The sequence below is a fragment of the Pelophylax lessonae genome, assembly GCF_965119305.1.
Source record: "Pelophylax lessonae genome assembly, chromosome: 5".
NCBI classification, from domain to species: domain Eukaryota; kingdom Metazoa; phylum Chordata; class Amphibia; order Anura; family Ranidae; genus Pelophylax; species Pelophylax lessonae.
The window spans coordinates 562,693,491-562,709,639 of NC_138772.1; the positions used below are offsets into that span (position 1 = coordinate 562,693,491).

A 16,149-nucleotide genomic window follows, 5' to 3' on the forward strand; every position below is an offset into this window, starting at 1 on the left:
CCAATATATACAGTCTCATGTGTTTGATTTCATTATCATATGCAAATGCAATTGTGTACAGAACATAGTCAACATACCTTGGTCATCTGGAAAGAGACAATAGATGAATGAGACTTCAACATTATCATAATTAACTCCACAAACAACAAGCCCAAAACATAGCAGAATACGCATTCCTAGAAGTGTGAACACACACCACCTCTAAACAGATGAAAGCAGAGGACATCGGCTCTCAGACTGCCCCTCTCCATTTCCAACACACCTTATTATAACTTAAGTGTCAATTCACATCCCCCCCGTATACCATAGCTCATTCTTATGTCATTAGTATCTGTTTAGTCTCTCATGGTGTGACCTCATAGTGATTTCGTTTGATCCCTCCTTAGATTTATTCTAACGCATAACTTTTTCACGTTCATGGAAACCACGTATTTACAACAGCAGGGTGTCGCAATGGGAACGTGCTGTGCCCCCTCCTATGCGAATTTATTCCTGGGAGGGTGGGAGAAGCACGTTTCCTCTTGCGACACCTATGCATCTTGGTTGACAAAGGTAAAGCATTGGTTTCGTTACATTGACGACTTGTTCCTAATTTGGACAGGCTCTCAAGCCGAATTAGAGGAAATGCTATCTTCACTTAATGTGAACGATTTCAACCTAAAATTTACTTATACTTTTCATCCAGAACATATTGTGTTTTTGGATATTGAAATCAGGAAGGACATTAGCGGATATATCACTACGAGCCTGTACAGAAAACCGAGTGCAGGAAACATGCTACTGCATGCTTCCAGTGCGCATCCGGTCCCATTAAAGAACAGTATTCCCTTTGCGCAATACTTGCGCATAAGGAGAAACTGCTCTCTGGAAAAAGACTTCCTTCGGGAAGCCAAAAAATTACAACAAAGATTGCTCTTAAGGGGATATTCTCGTACAATTCTGAGAAAAGCCTTTAACAAGGCCAAGGAATTGGCTAGAGACGATGTGTTACAACGTAAAAAGAAAACGGACTCTGATCCAACTGTAAAAATAATTACCCAGTTTTCCAACAATCATCAGCAACTTAGAGCTATATTCCAGAGACATTGGCATCTGCTCAAAGAGGAAAATACTCTTGGCAAATATGTCAAGGAATACCCTGAGATTGTGTTCAGACGAGCCACGTTTCTTAGAGATTTGTTGATTAAAAGCCATTATACTGTGGACAGACCTCGACCCGTGGGCAGGCTAGGCACATACCGATGTGGCGGCTGCTCTCGCTGCCCCTGGATCGAGGAGGGTCCGATTACACAGTTACCCAATGGCTCTTCTCACAAACTGCGGGGATCCGCAGACTGTGCGACCCGGGGTGTGATATACCTTATGACATGTCAGTGTTCCGCCTTCTACGTTGGCAAAACGATCAGACAATTAGGCCAACGAGTGGGGGACCACATATACCACTCCGGGGGGGGGGGGGGAATCCTCACCCCGGTTACCAGACACATAGGGCTACATCATAGCTTTGATAACTCAGTTGTTAAATTCAGGGTACTGGAAATCATTCCCCCTGATCCCAGAGGGGGCAACTGGGATCAGAGAATATTACAGCGTGAAACCCTCTGGATAGAAAGGCTAAACGCCACTATACCTCCAGGATTAAATGAAGCTCATTCTTATAAGGCATTTCTATAGGTCATGCATACTGAATTGTGTTTACTTCCCCCTTTTTGTATAGTTATTTTATTTTTTTTTCTTCATTTTCCTTTTCCTTCTTCCCCCCCCCCCTTTTTTCCCCTCCCTTTCTTCCCCATCATTATTTGTCCTTACTTGTTGTTTGTCTATTGATTATGTTCTCCCCCTGTCCAACTTCACCAGCATATCCATGCGACATCTCCATCCATCAATTTACACCAGTCTCAGCCTCCTGGGGAGTTCAAATACCCCATGGACAAATGGGCTGTCGATATATAGTGGTGCACTATATATGTACTAATTAATTTTTTCTTTTCTTAGTATGATTATACATTTTGTAATCTTTTGATGTATATTCTATTTGTTGTGGTTTTTCCTATTAATGAAGTTTACCAATATTATTGACCTTTATTTCTCTGTAATTTTACAGTCGTCAAAAATTCCTTTCTTTTTTAGCAACAATATTGCGTGTCCATGACACAATGTCCAGCGGTATACACTTTCCCCTCTGGTTTTCCTGTTTTTGTAGGTTCAAATACGGGCTATTTGATTGCTCTCCTTTGATGCGACTACTTCGGGCTCCCCCATTGGCGGGCACATGACATCAGGTACTGCCCCTCCCCCTTTTCGGGGGACTTCTGTTGCCCCTCCTTTACACGTTCGCGGTGGCCACTCCCATGGCTCCCGCGGACGGCCTTTGGATGTTGACCGGCCTTCGGCTGATGCGCATGCGCGAGGTGCGCGCGCATCCCTGACGTCAGCCCGGATGTTCGTCAGGACGCATGTCCTGTGCGTCACCCGGGTGGAGCTATCCGGACATACAAATAGCGGCAACTCAGCGTCCATCACCGCGATGTTCGGGGACTGGACGTGATCTTTGTTCTGTTATCAGGTAATGCCGGTGCCTTGTGCTCCTATCATTTTATTCCTTTTTCGGTAACATCTATATCGAGGGATAAGCCCAATCTAATGGCTTAGATCCTCGTTAAGGATGACTAGTTTGATCATTAGATAATATGATACATGTATCTGCTTAAATATCCCAGATTGCCCCTCCTGGTTGATACACATTATATATATACTACCTTATATTTGTTTCTTCTAGGAAACATTGTTGGGGACTTTTTATTTGATCCACTTTCTCCTTCTACCCAGTCCCCGCCCATATCCATGGTCGGGCATTACTGAGGTAAGAACCCCCTTTTGGAACCATCATAGCTCTATGAGCTACGGTTTAAGCTGATAATATTAGGTGCCCTTCCTGTCTCCCCTTTCTAGGTGAGATATTGGATGGCTATACATGAAATTAAAAGCACATTTTTCTTATTTTTTCTTTTTTAACTTTTAGATCGTACTTTCCTTCAGTTGCATTTTTGTGCCCTATTTGTGGTCGGTCTCCTGTGTCCGCCCCCGGGGGGTCTCCCTCTGGCCTTGTGGTCGTACTTCCCACTACAGCGTGCTCTATTGCATGCCGAACAGGTAGGATAGTGTATATTACTTTCGCTACCTCTGTGTCATGGACATTACATAATTTTTGTTTACTATAGTTATTATTTTGAATAAGCTGTGACATTGTATCATCAATTGTATAAGCTATTATAAATATGTATACCATGATTTTGTACTAATTTCATTTTTCTTTTCTTTATCATCTTAGCTTATTATTACATTTCTTTCATGACAAATATATTTATGTGATACCCTCAAAGATACCCCTGAAGAAGCGGCGGTAGTGCTGCGAAACATGTTGGGTTAATTGTTGTGGGCTACCACGCCTCCTGCACAAAGACCATCCATTGTGGATGCAACTGGGTATAAAAGTATATACATCATCTACCCTTGTGTTAGGAGAATATATGTATGACTATATTTGTATGAAATTATATGGCTGTTTATTGTCGGTGTGATATAATTTAATTTTGTACAATACACTGTGATTTCTTTAATCACAGTATATTTTTTACTGTTGTTCACAATAAAGTTGTATTTTTGCCTTTTTTACTCAAATATATGTTTTGTATATTTTCTTTTTATATCTGGTATACCACATAATATCTAAGCACCCTATTGTAAAGTCCCCCTTTGTGGCACCCAGCTATACTTCCCAGTATAACTTCTCACATTAAAATATTCAATAGGGACGTGGTGCTTTCCAAATTACTTTAAACCTATAGAGATAGTCCTCTGTTTATATTCTCATGGTGTGAAGTCCTTTATTGTAATATGCAGCTTAGGCCCAAAGTCTGTGTCGCTTGGGGTGACAGGGACTTGAATTCAAAGTAACAGTACTCCAAGGGTCCCCCAGCATACACTCCCAACCAGAGCCGTGCTCCCCTACAAGCCAGGGCCGTAGTCCGTGGGCAGGAGGCTGGCCTCCACACTCCTCCAGTAACCCGTGACGAACGTCCCAGAAAATGGGCGTTCATCACACTAACTTTAAATGACCCAGTTAGAGAGAGGACAACAGGGCATGTGGCCATACAACCCAGGCCAGGGTTTTCCTAAGACGTACACAGAAGATTGCATAGTAATGGTCATCCAGATATCACTCCTGTGGGTTTACTCCCAGAACATGAAAGAGAATGCTCCACACAGTGTAAAACCCTTAATATAGATTTATTTAAAAATTAAGATTGCACATAACATGAAATACAAAAGAATAGCGCTTACAAACCCTTGCAATACAACCCGCACTTCTAGGAACAGTGACATGCAATGTCAGTGAGTGGGACATGAGTTAGGACATCCACTTCCACTGTGGCCAAAGGTTAGGACTCTCTCACTTCCTCCATGGGTCTAGGGCTAGGACTAGGGATAGACCGATTATCGGAGGCCGACATGCACTTTCCCCGATATATCGGTATCGGCCCCGGAACTGGCCGATATTGCCGATATTTTTGTTATGTCATTCTAGTTCAGCCTTTCTCAACCTTTTCAACACAGAGGAACCCTTGAAATAATTTTCAGGTCTCAGGGAACCCCGGCTAAAAATGACCAAATCTACAACTCATGATACATTAGTGTAATGGTCAGTGGGATGAATACTCCTTACACTTGTGGACATTGGGAAGAATTACTTTTTCCAGTTAGCTAAAAAGATCAGTGGTGTCAGGGGGAAATTGTCTGAGAGGCAGAAATTGCTCATTGCTCAAGGAACCCTTAGCAACCTCTGGAGGAACCCTGGTTGAGAACCACTGGTCTAGTTAGTGCACTTACTTTCCCCATGGGTTAGGACAATCACTTCCTCCATGGGTCTAGGGTTAGTGCACTCACTTCCTCCATGGGTTATGGTTAGGAAGCTCCCTTCCTTAATGGGTCTAGGGATAGGATACTTCCTCCATGGGTTAGGGCACCCACTTCTCTCATGATCTGTGGTATGTGTTAGGACACTCACTTCCGTGGGTCTGGGGTAAGGGCACTTGCTCCATGGCCCAAGGTTAGGATTAGGACACTCGCTTCCTCCATGGTCTAGGGTTAGGACCCTCACTTCCTCCATGGGTCTAGGGTTAGGACACTTGCATTCTCCATGGCCTAGGTTTAGGACACTGTCATATGCTCCATGGGTCTAGGATGAGGACATTTACTTCCTCCGTGGGTCTAGGGTTAGGACACTCATTTCTTCCATCGGTCTAGGGTTAGGACACTAACATCCTCCATGGTCTAGGGTAAGGACACTCATTTCCTCCGTGGTCTAGGGTTAGAACACTTACTTCCTCCATGGTTTAGGATAAGGGTTAGGACTCTCACGTCATGCATGGGTTAGGGTTAGGACACTTACTTCCTCCATACCTTAGAATAAGGGTTAGGACACTCACTTCTTCCATGGTGTAGGACAGTGGCGGCCGGCCCATAGGGGGCGCAGGGGCGCCGCCCCCCCCCCCCAAAAAAAAGAAAAAAAAAATTAAAAAAATTTTTACCCACAAGGGGCGCCCGCCTCATTGGTGCCTATGGGGGGTGGGGTTTTCCACCCGCAGAGGCGCCGATTGACGGCCTTCTGGGGCGTAACTGTAGCGCAGAGCTTTGCGCTACACCACCCCCTTTTGTGATGTCTTGGATCATGATTGGTCCAGACTCCAGCCTGGACCAATCATGATTCAGGACATCATTGCTGGGGGCGGTGCGTCACCTTCCCGCCGTCAGATGGTCAGAGCGGGCTCCGGGATGGCACGCATCGGAGGAAGAAGAGAAGAGGACGTCTTGTCTCCACTCCACTCTCCAGAGAGTCCCGACTGGCCGACTCCCGAGAGCAGCAGCATGCCAGGCAGCAGCAGTGACAGGTAAGTGCCTCAGACAGACTCAGTGTGGTCCTCTCTGTCCTGTCTGTGTGCCTGTGTGTGTGTGCAGACAATGGAGATAGATTGCAGAGTGAGAGGAAACACACAGGCAGCGACAGTGCAGCTCTCGGGGGAGGTCTCACTCTGTGTGTTTTGCAAGAAGCACATGTGGAGTGATGAGAGAAGAAGCTGCTTACCGTTCAGGCAGGATGTGCTTTCATAGAGGCAGCCAGGAGAAAGCAGTGCTCATCCCTGCTGCCATTCATCCTATTCCATCCCATCTGCCACTCATCCCATCTGCCACTCATCCCATCTGCCACTCATCCCATCTGCCACCCATGCCATCTGCCACTCATCCCATCTGCCACCCATGCTATCTGCCACCCATCCCATCTGCCACTCATCCCATCTGCCACTCATCCCATCTGCCACCCATCCCATCTGCCACCCATGCCATCTGCCACCCATCCCATCTGCCACTCATCCCATCTGCCACTCATCCCATCTGCCACCCATGCTATCTGCCACCCATCCCATCTGCCACTCATCCCATCTGCCACTCATCCCATCTGCCACCCATCCCATCTGCCACTCATCCCATCTGCCACTCATCCCATCTGCCACCCATGCTATCTGCCACCCATCCCATCTGCCACCCATCCCATCTGCCACTCATCCCATCTGCCACTCATCCCATCTGACACCCATCCCATCTGCCACCCATGCCATCTGCCACTCATCCCATCTGCCACCCATCCCATCTGCCACTCATCCCATCTGCCACTCATCCCATCTGCCACTCATCCCATCTGCCACCCATGCCTTCTGCCACTCATCCCATCTGCCACTCATCCCAACCAGTATCTGTCCTTCTATGTAGAGCACCTGTCCTGTCTATAATACCCATCATCAGTATCTGTCCTATGAAGTGTACCTGCCCCCCTGTGTGCACCCTTCTGGGGGAGATCACAAGTCTAAGGTTATAGCGGAACCTGCAGAGAGAACCACACTGGTCTCTGTGCATTGAAAGGGGGCACGCTGGTATCTCTGCATTGAAAGGGGGCACGCGGGCATCTCTGCATTGAAAGGGGGCACGCTGGTCACTGTGCATTGAAAGGGGGCACGATGATCTCTGCATTGAAGGGGGCACACTGGTCTCTCTGCATTGAAAGGGGGCACGCTATACCTTAATTACTCAAGGCCCCTTTCACACTTTTCTGACCTCAAAGTCACGCAATTTTTTACAGGGTTTTTTGCCGCAAAGCAATGCCTATTACATTTTTATGTTTGCGCCCCCCCAAAAATTTTAAGCACCAGCCGCCACTGGTGTAGGATTAGGACACTCACTTCCTATATGATCTTAGGTTAGGACACTCACTTCCTCCATGGTTTAGGATAAGGGTTAGGACTCTCACTTCCTGCATGGGTTAGGGTTAGGACACTTACTTCCTCCATACCTTAGAATAAGGGTTAGGACACTCACTTCCTCCATTGGTCTAAGATTAGGGTTTGTACACTAACTTCCTCCATGGTCTAGGTTTAGGGTTAGAACACTCACTTCCTCCATGGTTTAGGATAAGGGTTAGGACTCTCACTTTCATGCATAGGTTAGGGTTAGGACACTTACTTCCTCCATATCTTAGAATAAGGGTAAGGACACTCACTTCTTCCATGGTGTAGGATTAGGACACTCACTTCCTATATGATCTTGGGTTAGGACACTCACTTCCTTCAGGGTCTAGGGTCAGATCACTCATTTCCTCCATTATCTATTGTTAGGACACTCACTTCCTCCATCGGTCTAGGGTTAGGACAGACACTTCCTCCATGGCCAAAGGACTTTGGCCACTCACTTCGTCTGTGGCCAAAGGTTAGGACACTCACTTCCTTCATGGTTTTGGATAAGGGCTTTGACACCCACTTCCTCCATGGGTTAGGGTTAAGACGCTCACTTCCTCCATGGTCTGTGGTTGGGACACTCACTTCCTCTGTGGCCAAAGGTTAGGATACTCACTTCCTTCATGGCCAAAGGTTAGAACACTCACTTCCTCTATGGTTTAGAATAAGGGCTAGGACACCCACTTCCTCCATGGGTTAGGGCTAGGATTCTAACTTCCTCTATGGTCTGTGGTTGGGACACTAACTTCCCCTTGGCCAAAGGTTAGGACACTCATTTCCTCCATGGTTTAAAGAAAGGGCTAGGACATCCACTTCTTCCATTGCCTAGGGTTAGGACACAGTCACTTCCTCCATGGTTTAGGGTTAGGACACTCACATTTTGTATGGTCTAGACCAGTGTTTTTCAACCTTTTTTCAACCACGGCACCCTTTATAATCTGGCAGAATCTCGAGGCACACCAACCAAAAATGATCAAAAAATCGTATCCATTCACTTCTGCGTGCAAGCGCGGAGGGTTTGGGGGGGGGGGGGATGCACTTTAAATTTTTTTCGTCTTCTTTATTTTACTTTTAGTTTTTTTCACTGTCCCTTTAATTTTTTTATCACTTTTATTCCTTTTACAAGGAATGTACACCTCCCCTGTAATGGAAATAAGACACGTGGAGGATGGAGAGATCTGGGGTTAAAAAGACCCCAATTCTCTCCTTTACTTTTAAAAGCAAAAAATTAAAAAAGAAAAAAGTAATCACCAATTTGTTTTTCTTTTTTATGTAATATAAATATACAGAAGAGATGTGGGTTTTAAATACTGTATTATTGATAATGAAAACTGCACTTTTTTATGTTGTATTCCGTTTGCACATCTGCTGCAGTTTGGCCGCAGCGCAGGTGTAGCGTGGGATACCCGCGGTTTTCATGTGCGTTACCTGTGGTTTCTCATAAACTTCTACTATGTCCTACATTTTTGGTGCATTTTCTGAAAGCACACCAAAAATGAGGGACATAATCGAAGTCTATAGGAAACGCACATGAAAACCGTGGGTATCCTGCGCTACACCTGCGCTGCGGCCAAACTGCAGCAGATTTGCTAGCGGAATACAACATAAGAAAAGAAGTGCAGTTTCCATTATCAATAATACAGTATTTAAAACCCACATATCTTCTGTATATTTATATTACAAGCAATAACCATTTACAAGGTAATGACATATCATATAATTAATCTACCTCATGAAGCTCAGAGGAGCCACTGAAGAGCCTCCTCCCTGTTATTCCTCCTCTCCTCACAGGCTCACATGGTCTGCTGTAACTCCCTAGGTGAAAAGTGCGCCAGCCAGCAGCTCCCAGGACCCGCGGCTCTCACCTCCCAGCAAGCTCGTTGTATGCCCGATCCCGCCCAAAGCAACCGATGACATCATCGGTTGGCAAGACACGGTCGGGATGACCGCACAGCTTCTCCAGCGCATGTGGCAGCGGGAAGTAAACTTAGACTGGCCCCTCTGTCACTACTAAATGGCAAACAATGTTTTTTGATAACATGGCTGCAAGTTAGGGTCATTTTGCCGCGCCGCTTGTGTACTCTTAACCAGGGCTGGCCCAAGACATTGTGCTGCCTGGGTCCAAGAATGAAATTCTGCCCCCCCAAAAAAAAAATATCACGCCCACCAAAAGCCCCCCACATTTATCATTTTATACCATGACAATTAAAAGTAAAATTAGATTTATCAGGAAGTCAGATTTACATGCAACAGCGCCTTGTCTATATGAAAAATTATCTTATTTCCATTCCAAGAGGCAGGCTAGGGCAGAATAAGGGTGGGCTAGGGTAGTATATGCAGTGGTGGGATTCAGCCGGTTCGCACCGGTTCCATAGAACCGGTTGCTAACTTTCTGCAAGTTCGCAGAACCGGCTGAATCCCTCTGCGCGTCTGACAATTGAATGTCCCGCGCTCGGGCAGACGTGGCGCCACGGCCCGCCCATTCTGTGACAATAGCGAATGAGAATTCACTATTGTCACATGATCCTCCTCTTGGCCAATCAGGGAGCGGGTCCTCCCGCTTCCTGATTGGCCGAAAGGCAAACACCGTGCCGTTGGACGAGAAGGAGGCTCCGCGGGAGGACTCGGAGACGCGGGGATCCGACTGCGAGACCGTCTGTGAGGTAAGTGCATGGGTCTCGCGGGGGGGGGATCGCTGGCACTCTGCAATTGGGGGCAATGTTGTGGCTGGCGCTCTGCAATTGGGGGCAATGTTGTGGCTGGTGCTCTGCAATTGGGGGCAATGTTGTGGCTGGCGCTCTGCAATTGGGGGCAATGTTGTGGCTGGCGCTCTGCAATTGGGGGCAATGTTGTGGCTGGCACTGTGCTATTGGGGGCAATGTTGTGGCTGGCACTCTGCAATTGGGGGCAATGTTGTGGCTGGCACTCTGCAATTGGGGGCAATGTTGTGGCTGGCACTCTGCAATTGGGGGCAATGTTGTGGCTGGCGCTCTGCAATTGGGGGCAATGTTGTGGCTGGCGCTCTGCAATTGGGGGCAATGTTGTGGCTGGCGCTCTGCAATTGGGGGCAATGTTGTGGCTGGCGCTCTGCAATTGGGGGCAATGTTGTGGCTGGCACTGTGCTATTGGGGGCAATGTTGTGGCTGGCACTCTGCAATTGGGGGCAATGTTGTGGCTGGCACTCTGCAATTGGGGGCAATGTTGTGGCTGGCACTCTGCAATTGGGGGCAATGTTGTGGCTGGCACTGTGCTATTGGGGGCAATGTTGTGGCTGGCACTCTGCAATTGGGGGCAATGTTGTGGCTGGCACTCTGCAATTGGGGGCAATGTTGTGGCTGGCGCTCTGCAATTGGGGGCAATGTTGTGGCTGGCACTCTGCAATTGGGGGCAATGTTGTGGCTGGCACTATGCAATTGGGGGCAATGTTGTGGCTGGCACTCTGCAATTGGGGGCAATGTTGTGGCTGGCGCTCTGCAATTGGGGGCAATGCTGTGGCTGGCACTCTGCAATTGGGGGCAATGTTGTGGCTGGCACTCTGCAATCATTGGGGGCAATGCTGTGGCTGGCACTCTGCAATCATTGGGGGCAATGCTGTGGCTGGCACTCTGCAATCATTGGGGGCAATGCTGTGGCTGGCACTTTGCAATCATTGGGGGCAATGCTGTGGCTGGCACTCTGCAATCATTAGTGGCAATGTTGTGGCTGGCACTCTGCAATCATTGGGGGCAATGCTGTGGCTGGCACTTTGCAATCATTGGGGGCAATGCTGTGGCTGGCACTTTGCAATCATTAGGGGCAATGTTGTGGCTGGCACTCTGCAATCATTGGGGGCAATGCTGTGGCTGGCACTCTGCAATCATTGGGGGCAATTCTGTGGTCACTGTGCATTGAAAGGGGGGCACGCTGGTCTCTCTGCATTGAAAGGGGGGCACGCTGGTCACTGTGCATTGAAAGGGGGGCACGCAGCGCTGGTCACTGTGCATTGAAAGGGGGGCACGCAGCGCTGGTCACTGTGCATTGAAAGGGGGCATGCTGGTCACTGTGCATTGAAAGGGGGCACGCTGGTCTCTCTGCATTGAAAGGGGGGCACGCTGGTCACTGTGCATTGAAAGGGGGCACGCTGGTCTCTCTGCATTGAAAGGGGGGCACGCTGGTCACTGTGCATTAAAGGGGGCATGTACACTGGTCACTGTGCATTGAAAGGGGGCACGCTGGTCACTGTGCATTGAAAGGGGGCACGCTGGTCACTGTGCATTGAAAGGGGGCACGCTGGTCTCTCTGCATTGAAAGGGGGCACGCTGGTCACTGTGCATTGAAAGGGGGCACGCTGGTCACTGTGCATTGAAAGGGGGCACGCTGGTCACTGTGCATTGAAAGGGGGCACGCTGGTCTCTCTGCATTGAAAGGGGGAACTGGTTACTAAAATTTTTGAATCCCACCACTGAGTATATGGACAGGCTAGGGTAGTATATGGACAATCTAGGGTAGTATACAGACAGGCTAGGGTAGTATACAGACAGGCTAGGGTAGTATATGGACAGACTAGGGTAGTATATGGACAATCTAGGATAGTATACAGACAGGATAGGGTAGTATATGGACAGGCTAGGGTAGTATATAGACATGCTAGGGTAGTATACAGACAGGCTAGAGTAGTATACGGACAGGCTAGAGTAGTATACGGACAGGCTAGGGTAGTATATAGACAGGCTAGGGTAGTATATAGACAGGCTAGGGTAGTATATAGACAGGCTAGGGTAGTATATAGACAGGCTAGGGTAGTATATAGACAGGCTAGGGTAGTAAATAGACAGGCTAGGGTAGTATATGGACAATCTAGGGTAGTACACGGACAGGCTAGGGTAGTATATGGACAGGCTAGGGTAGTATATGGACAGGCTAGGGTAGTATATAGATAGGCTATGGAAGTATATAGACAGGCTAAGGCAGTATAGGGGGGGGCTAGTGTAGTATAGGGGCAGGCCCGTGGGGGGTGGGGGAGTTGTCATCATGACACACAAAACCGCTGCAAAAAATGTTTGGGTATCAATTTGCTGGGTAAATAGAAGAGAAGAAGAGGCGCCCACATTTCAATTTGCTGCCCCTCTCTAAGGTATGTCTGGGTCCCATCGGGACCCATGGTAGGGCCAGCCCAGCTGCCAAGTAACTAAAAAGTTTATACAGAAGTAAAGTTACCACAATCAAACCCGGCAATTTGGGGGCGAGGCTTAGTCCCAAATATCCCACCATTTTTTTATATTCCTCATGAGGCTGGCAGCCAGGGCCAGGGCAGGGCAGCTCTGCAAAGCTGGGCAAGAGGGTAGGTCAGCTTGTGATGGCACAGGTCGGCCATAGGACTACGGGGATGGCAATTATTGGCACAACAACCTATAGATCCTGAACAAAGAAGAGAGTAAGAAAATTCACTATGCCACAACAGATATGCATCTGTGGTTAGCATGGTCAGAAGAGAACATGAAGCCCTGTAATATGATGGGGACTGGCAGGACCACCTGGTATTTAGAACTGTCTCATAAAAAAATAAAAGGCAATGTTATACAGATAGGGAAGGTAAAAGGAATGCAAAACATGGATTTCATTGTATGGGTTAACACGGCGTCAGTGTTTTTTTTTTATTTAATTTATTCTTTACACACTCACCGGCGGTCCGTGCTCTGTCTTGACTTAAGTGGTGCTGTTGCATGGTGCCTGGAAAGCTGCTCCGCCGAGTCCGCCGCTCTCCTGCGCTGGCTCCGCCCCACACTGCTCAACCAACCAGCAGCCGCATCGCCGCTCGCCTCGGCTCCGCCAGTCAGCACTGCAGCAGGAGGTGAGTGACCGTGATAGAGACGGCGGCCAGACCCAGACCAGTCAATTTGAATACTCCGACTCTCTCCGAGACGAGTGCAGCGCGGCCGCCAGCCGCCCGCAACATTTACTGTCTTTGGTGGCAATTATTATTTTTTCTTTCTTCTACAGCGGCCCGCGGCCGCCCCTGCTTATCTGCCGCCTGGGTCCAATGGACCCACTGGGACCCATTGTAGGGCCGGCCCTGCTCTTAACGGTACACCAGGGTGCCGCGGCACACTGGTTGAGAAACCCTGGTCTAGACTTATAACACTCACTTCCTGTATGGGTTAGGACACTCACTTCCTTCATGTTCTAGGAATAGGGCTAGGACACTTACTCCCTTAATGGTCTAGGGTTAGGGGCACTCAGTTCCTCCATTGTTTAGGATAAGGGCTAGGATACTCACGTCCTCCACAGTCTAGGGTTAGAACACTCACTTCCTCCATGGCCTAAGGTTAGAACATTCACTTCCTACACGGGTTAGGTTTAGGACACTAATTTCCTCTATAGTCTAGGGTTTGGACACTCATTCCATGGTTTAGGATGAGGGTTAGGACACCCTCTTACTCCATGGTCTATGTTTAGGGCTAGGACACTCACTTCATCCATGGGTTAGGACACTGATTTCATCCATGGGTTAGGGTTAGAAAACTCACTTCCTCCATGGTCTTGGGTTGGGACACCCACTTCCTCTATGTTCTATGGTTAGGACACTCACTTCCTCCATGGCCAAAGGTTAGGACACTTAATTCCTCCATGGTCTGGAGTTAGGACATTCACTTCCTCCATGGTCTGGGGTTAGGACACACTCACTTTCTCCATAGTGTAGGGTCAGGACACTTCCTCCATAGTCTAGGGTTAGGAAACTCACTTTCTCTATAGTCTAGGGTTAGGACACTCACTTCCTCTGTGGTCTAGGGTTAGGACACTCATTTCCTCTGTGGTCTAGGGTTAGGACACTCTCACTTCCTTGATGGTCTAGGGTTAGGACACTCACTTCCTCTGTGGTCTAGGGTTAGGACACTCACTTCCTCTGTGGTCTAGGGTTAGGACACTCTCACTTCCTTGATGGTCTAGGGTTAGGACACTCACTTCCTCCATGGGTCTAGGGTTAGGATTAGGAAACCCCCTCCCTCCATGAGTCTAGGGTTAGGACACTCTCACTTCCTTGATGGTCTAGGGTTAGAGTTAGGATACTCACTTCTTCCATGGTCTAGGGTTAGGGTTAGAACATTCACACTGCATGTAATTCCTGGCTGCTCTGTGACTGAGGAAGATAAGGAATGAGGTGACCCAATCTACTTCACCTTTATTGTGCTGCTTTGTATGGGATGGCCAGCCTCACATGGTTTACAGCTCTCATTCTTATAGCGATTGTAGCCCCCTCACCTTGTAAAACAACCCGTTAAGTTTAAAATAATGAATTTAAAGGCAAAATATTTGTGTACAAATATAAAAATATTATAAATACCTTTTTTTCCCTTTTTATCAAGTTATCACATTCTCTCTGTTCTCAGCTGAAAAGGAGCTGGGGGGAGGAGAAACAGCACTACACTGATCCTCCCATTGAATGGCTGTGCAGGGGTAACATGTCAAAACAAGTCTGATCATTGTAGGAGAGCAGGCGGAGTTCCAAGCACGGCTGGATAACTGACCATTCTGTGCTCTCCTGCTTAATGTGGTCAGTTTGCAATAGGAAAGCAGAGAGACTGGCAGGATCAACAGGGATTTCCCACAAAGGAAGCAATAGAAAGAGAACAGGAGACTTCTTCATACAAGTCATGGGACAGCAGACACATATCAGCAGGCATATACTGTTGTGACAGGAGTCACTTTGGGCATGGGGGTTGTGGACCCCAAATTCCTTTAAAGAGGTTGGGAGACACCATGTCCAGCCTTGTGTGGCTTTCTTATGTTTAAGTCACCCTGCATCTTTTATGGATGCAGGGTGACCGGGAGGGTGGTGTACACTGAGAATATGGTTTGGACTACTTCAAATGGGACAGTAATATGCATTACCAATATCTCTCAGAAAATATGGAGATCTAACTTACTCCTATATACTGTAAGGCACAGGAAATGCAACTCCTAATTTGGGCGTCCAGGAACTATGAGAGACGCCATGTCTGCTAATCAATGTGTATTAGCTGCAGAGAGGGGGGGGGGGGTGTTTCCAGCAGCCCCTTCCTAAAGAATGTCTACTGATTAACTAAGTGCTTTTGTCTAAAATAGGACAGTATGTTAATTGGGTCTGAGACTATTGATAAGTATGTTAATGAGCTCACCTGGCTGTCTACTAAGGGATGTAATTACACAGTCATTGTTCATGTGGTATTCTCAAAGTGTATATAAATGCTGTGTTTCTTTCAATAAAGAAGAAGAGAGTTATTCTCACTTGACCTCAATACGGAGCCTTGTCTCGTACTTGGGGGGGGGGATTATTTGTATGGGCTTATGTATGGCGGATTGGAGTGGTCGATAGCTGTCCTGGTGTTCGGGAGCGGATTATCCTAGACGACTGTAACCCCTTTCATACTTTGGGGTGTCGTTACAATTGGTGACAAGCGGCGGGATGATTTCCACAGCCCAGAAGGACAGCTACAAGAGGACGCAAGCCATGGAAGCGGAATTCGAAAGGAGGTTGCGAGAGATATCAGTTGATCGCAGGGAACCAGGGTCAGAGCAGGTCCTACTACGTTTGGGTAATTCAATTCGCTGGGAACTCTGGAAAGAAGCGCTTGCCCCTGAGCAGCGACGCCAGGGAACAATACTCCCCTCCTACCAGGAAAAGTACTGGACACAGTACGAAGTGCGAATGGCGTTTTTGGGGAGACAACCACATGAGGAATGGAAAGCCGAGTTAAGCAGGCTGGTCCAGGAGGAGATGCGGTTGGATGAGGACTACAGAGCACTCCATTGGTATATAACCCAAGTGTGCCCATGGAAAGCGGAC

The 16,149-nt window shown here is 47.7% G+C and overlaps 1 protein-coding gene across 2 annotated transcripts in view; it reads left to right on the forward strand.

Moving 5' to 3' along the window:
• The window catches only part of LOC309556128 (uncharacterized protein), a 419,953-nt gene that overhangs the window by 402,548 nt on the left and 1,256 nt on the right, over positions 1-16,149 (forward strand). Inside the window, exon 2 of one of the 2 annotated variants that reach the window (XM_082258479.1) lies at positions 15,883-15,998. The gene's annotated coding sequence lies outside the window, so the exon portion shown is untranslated. Of the gene's footprint in view, positions 1-15,011; positions 15,999-16,149 lie in introns of those variants that run through there. The other variant, XM_082258478.1, reaches the window with a different exon arrangement.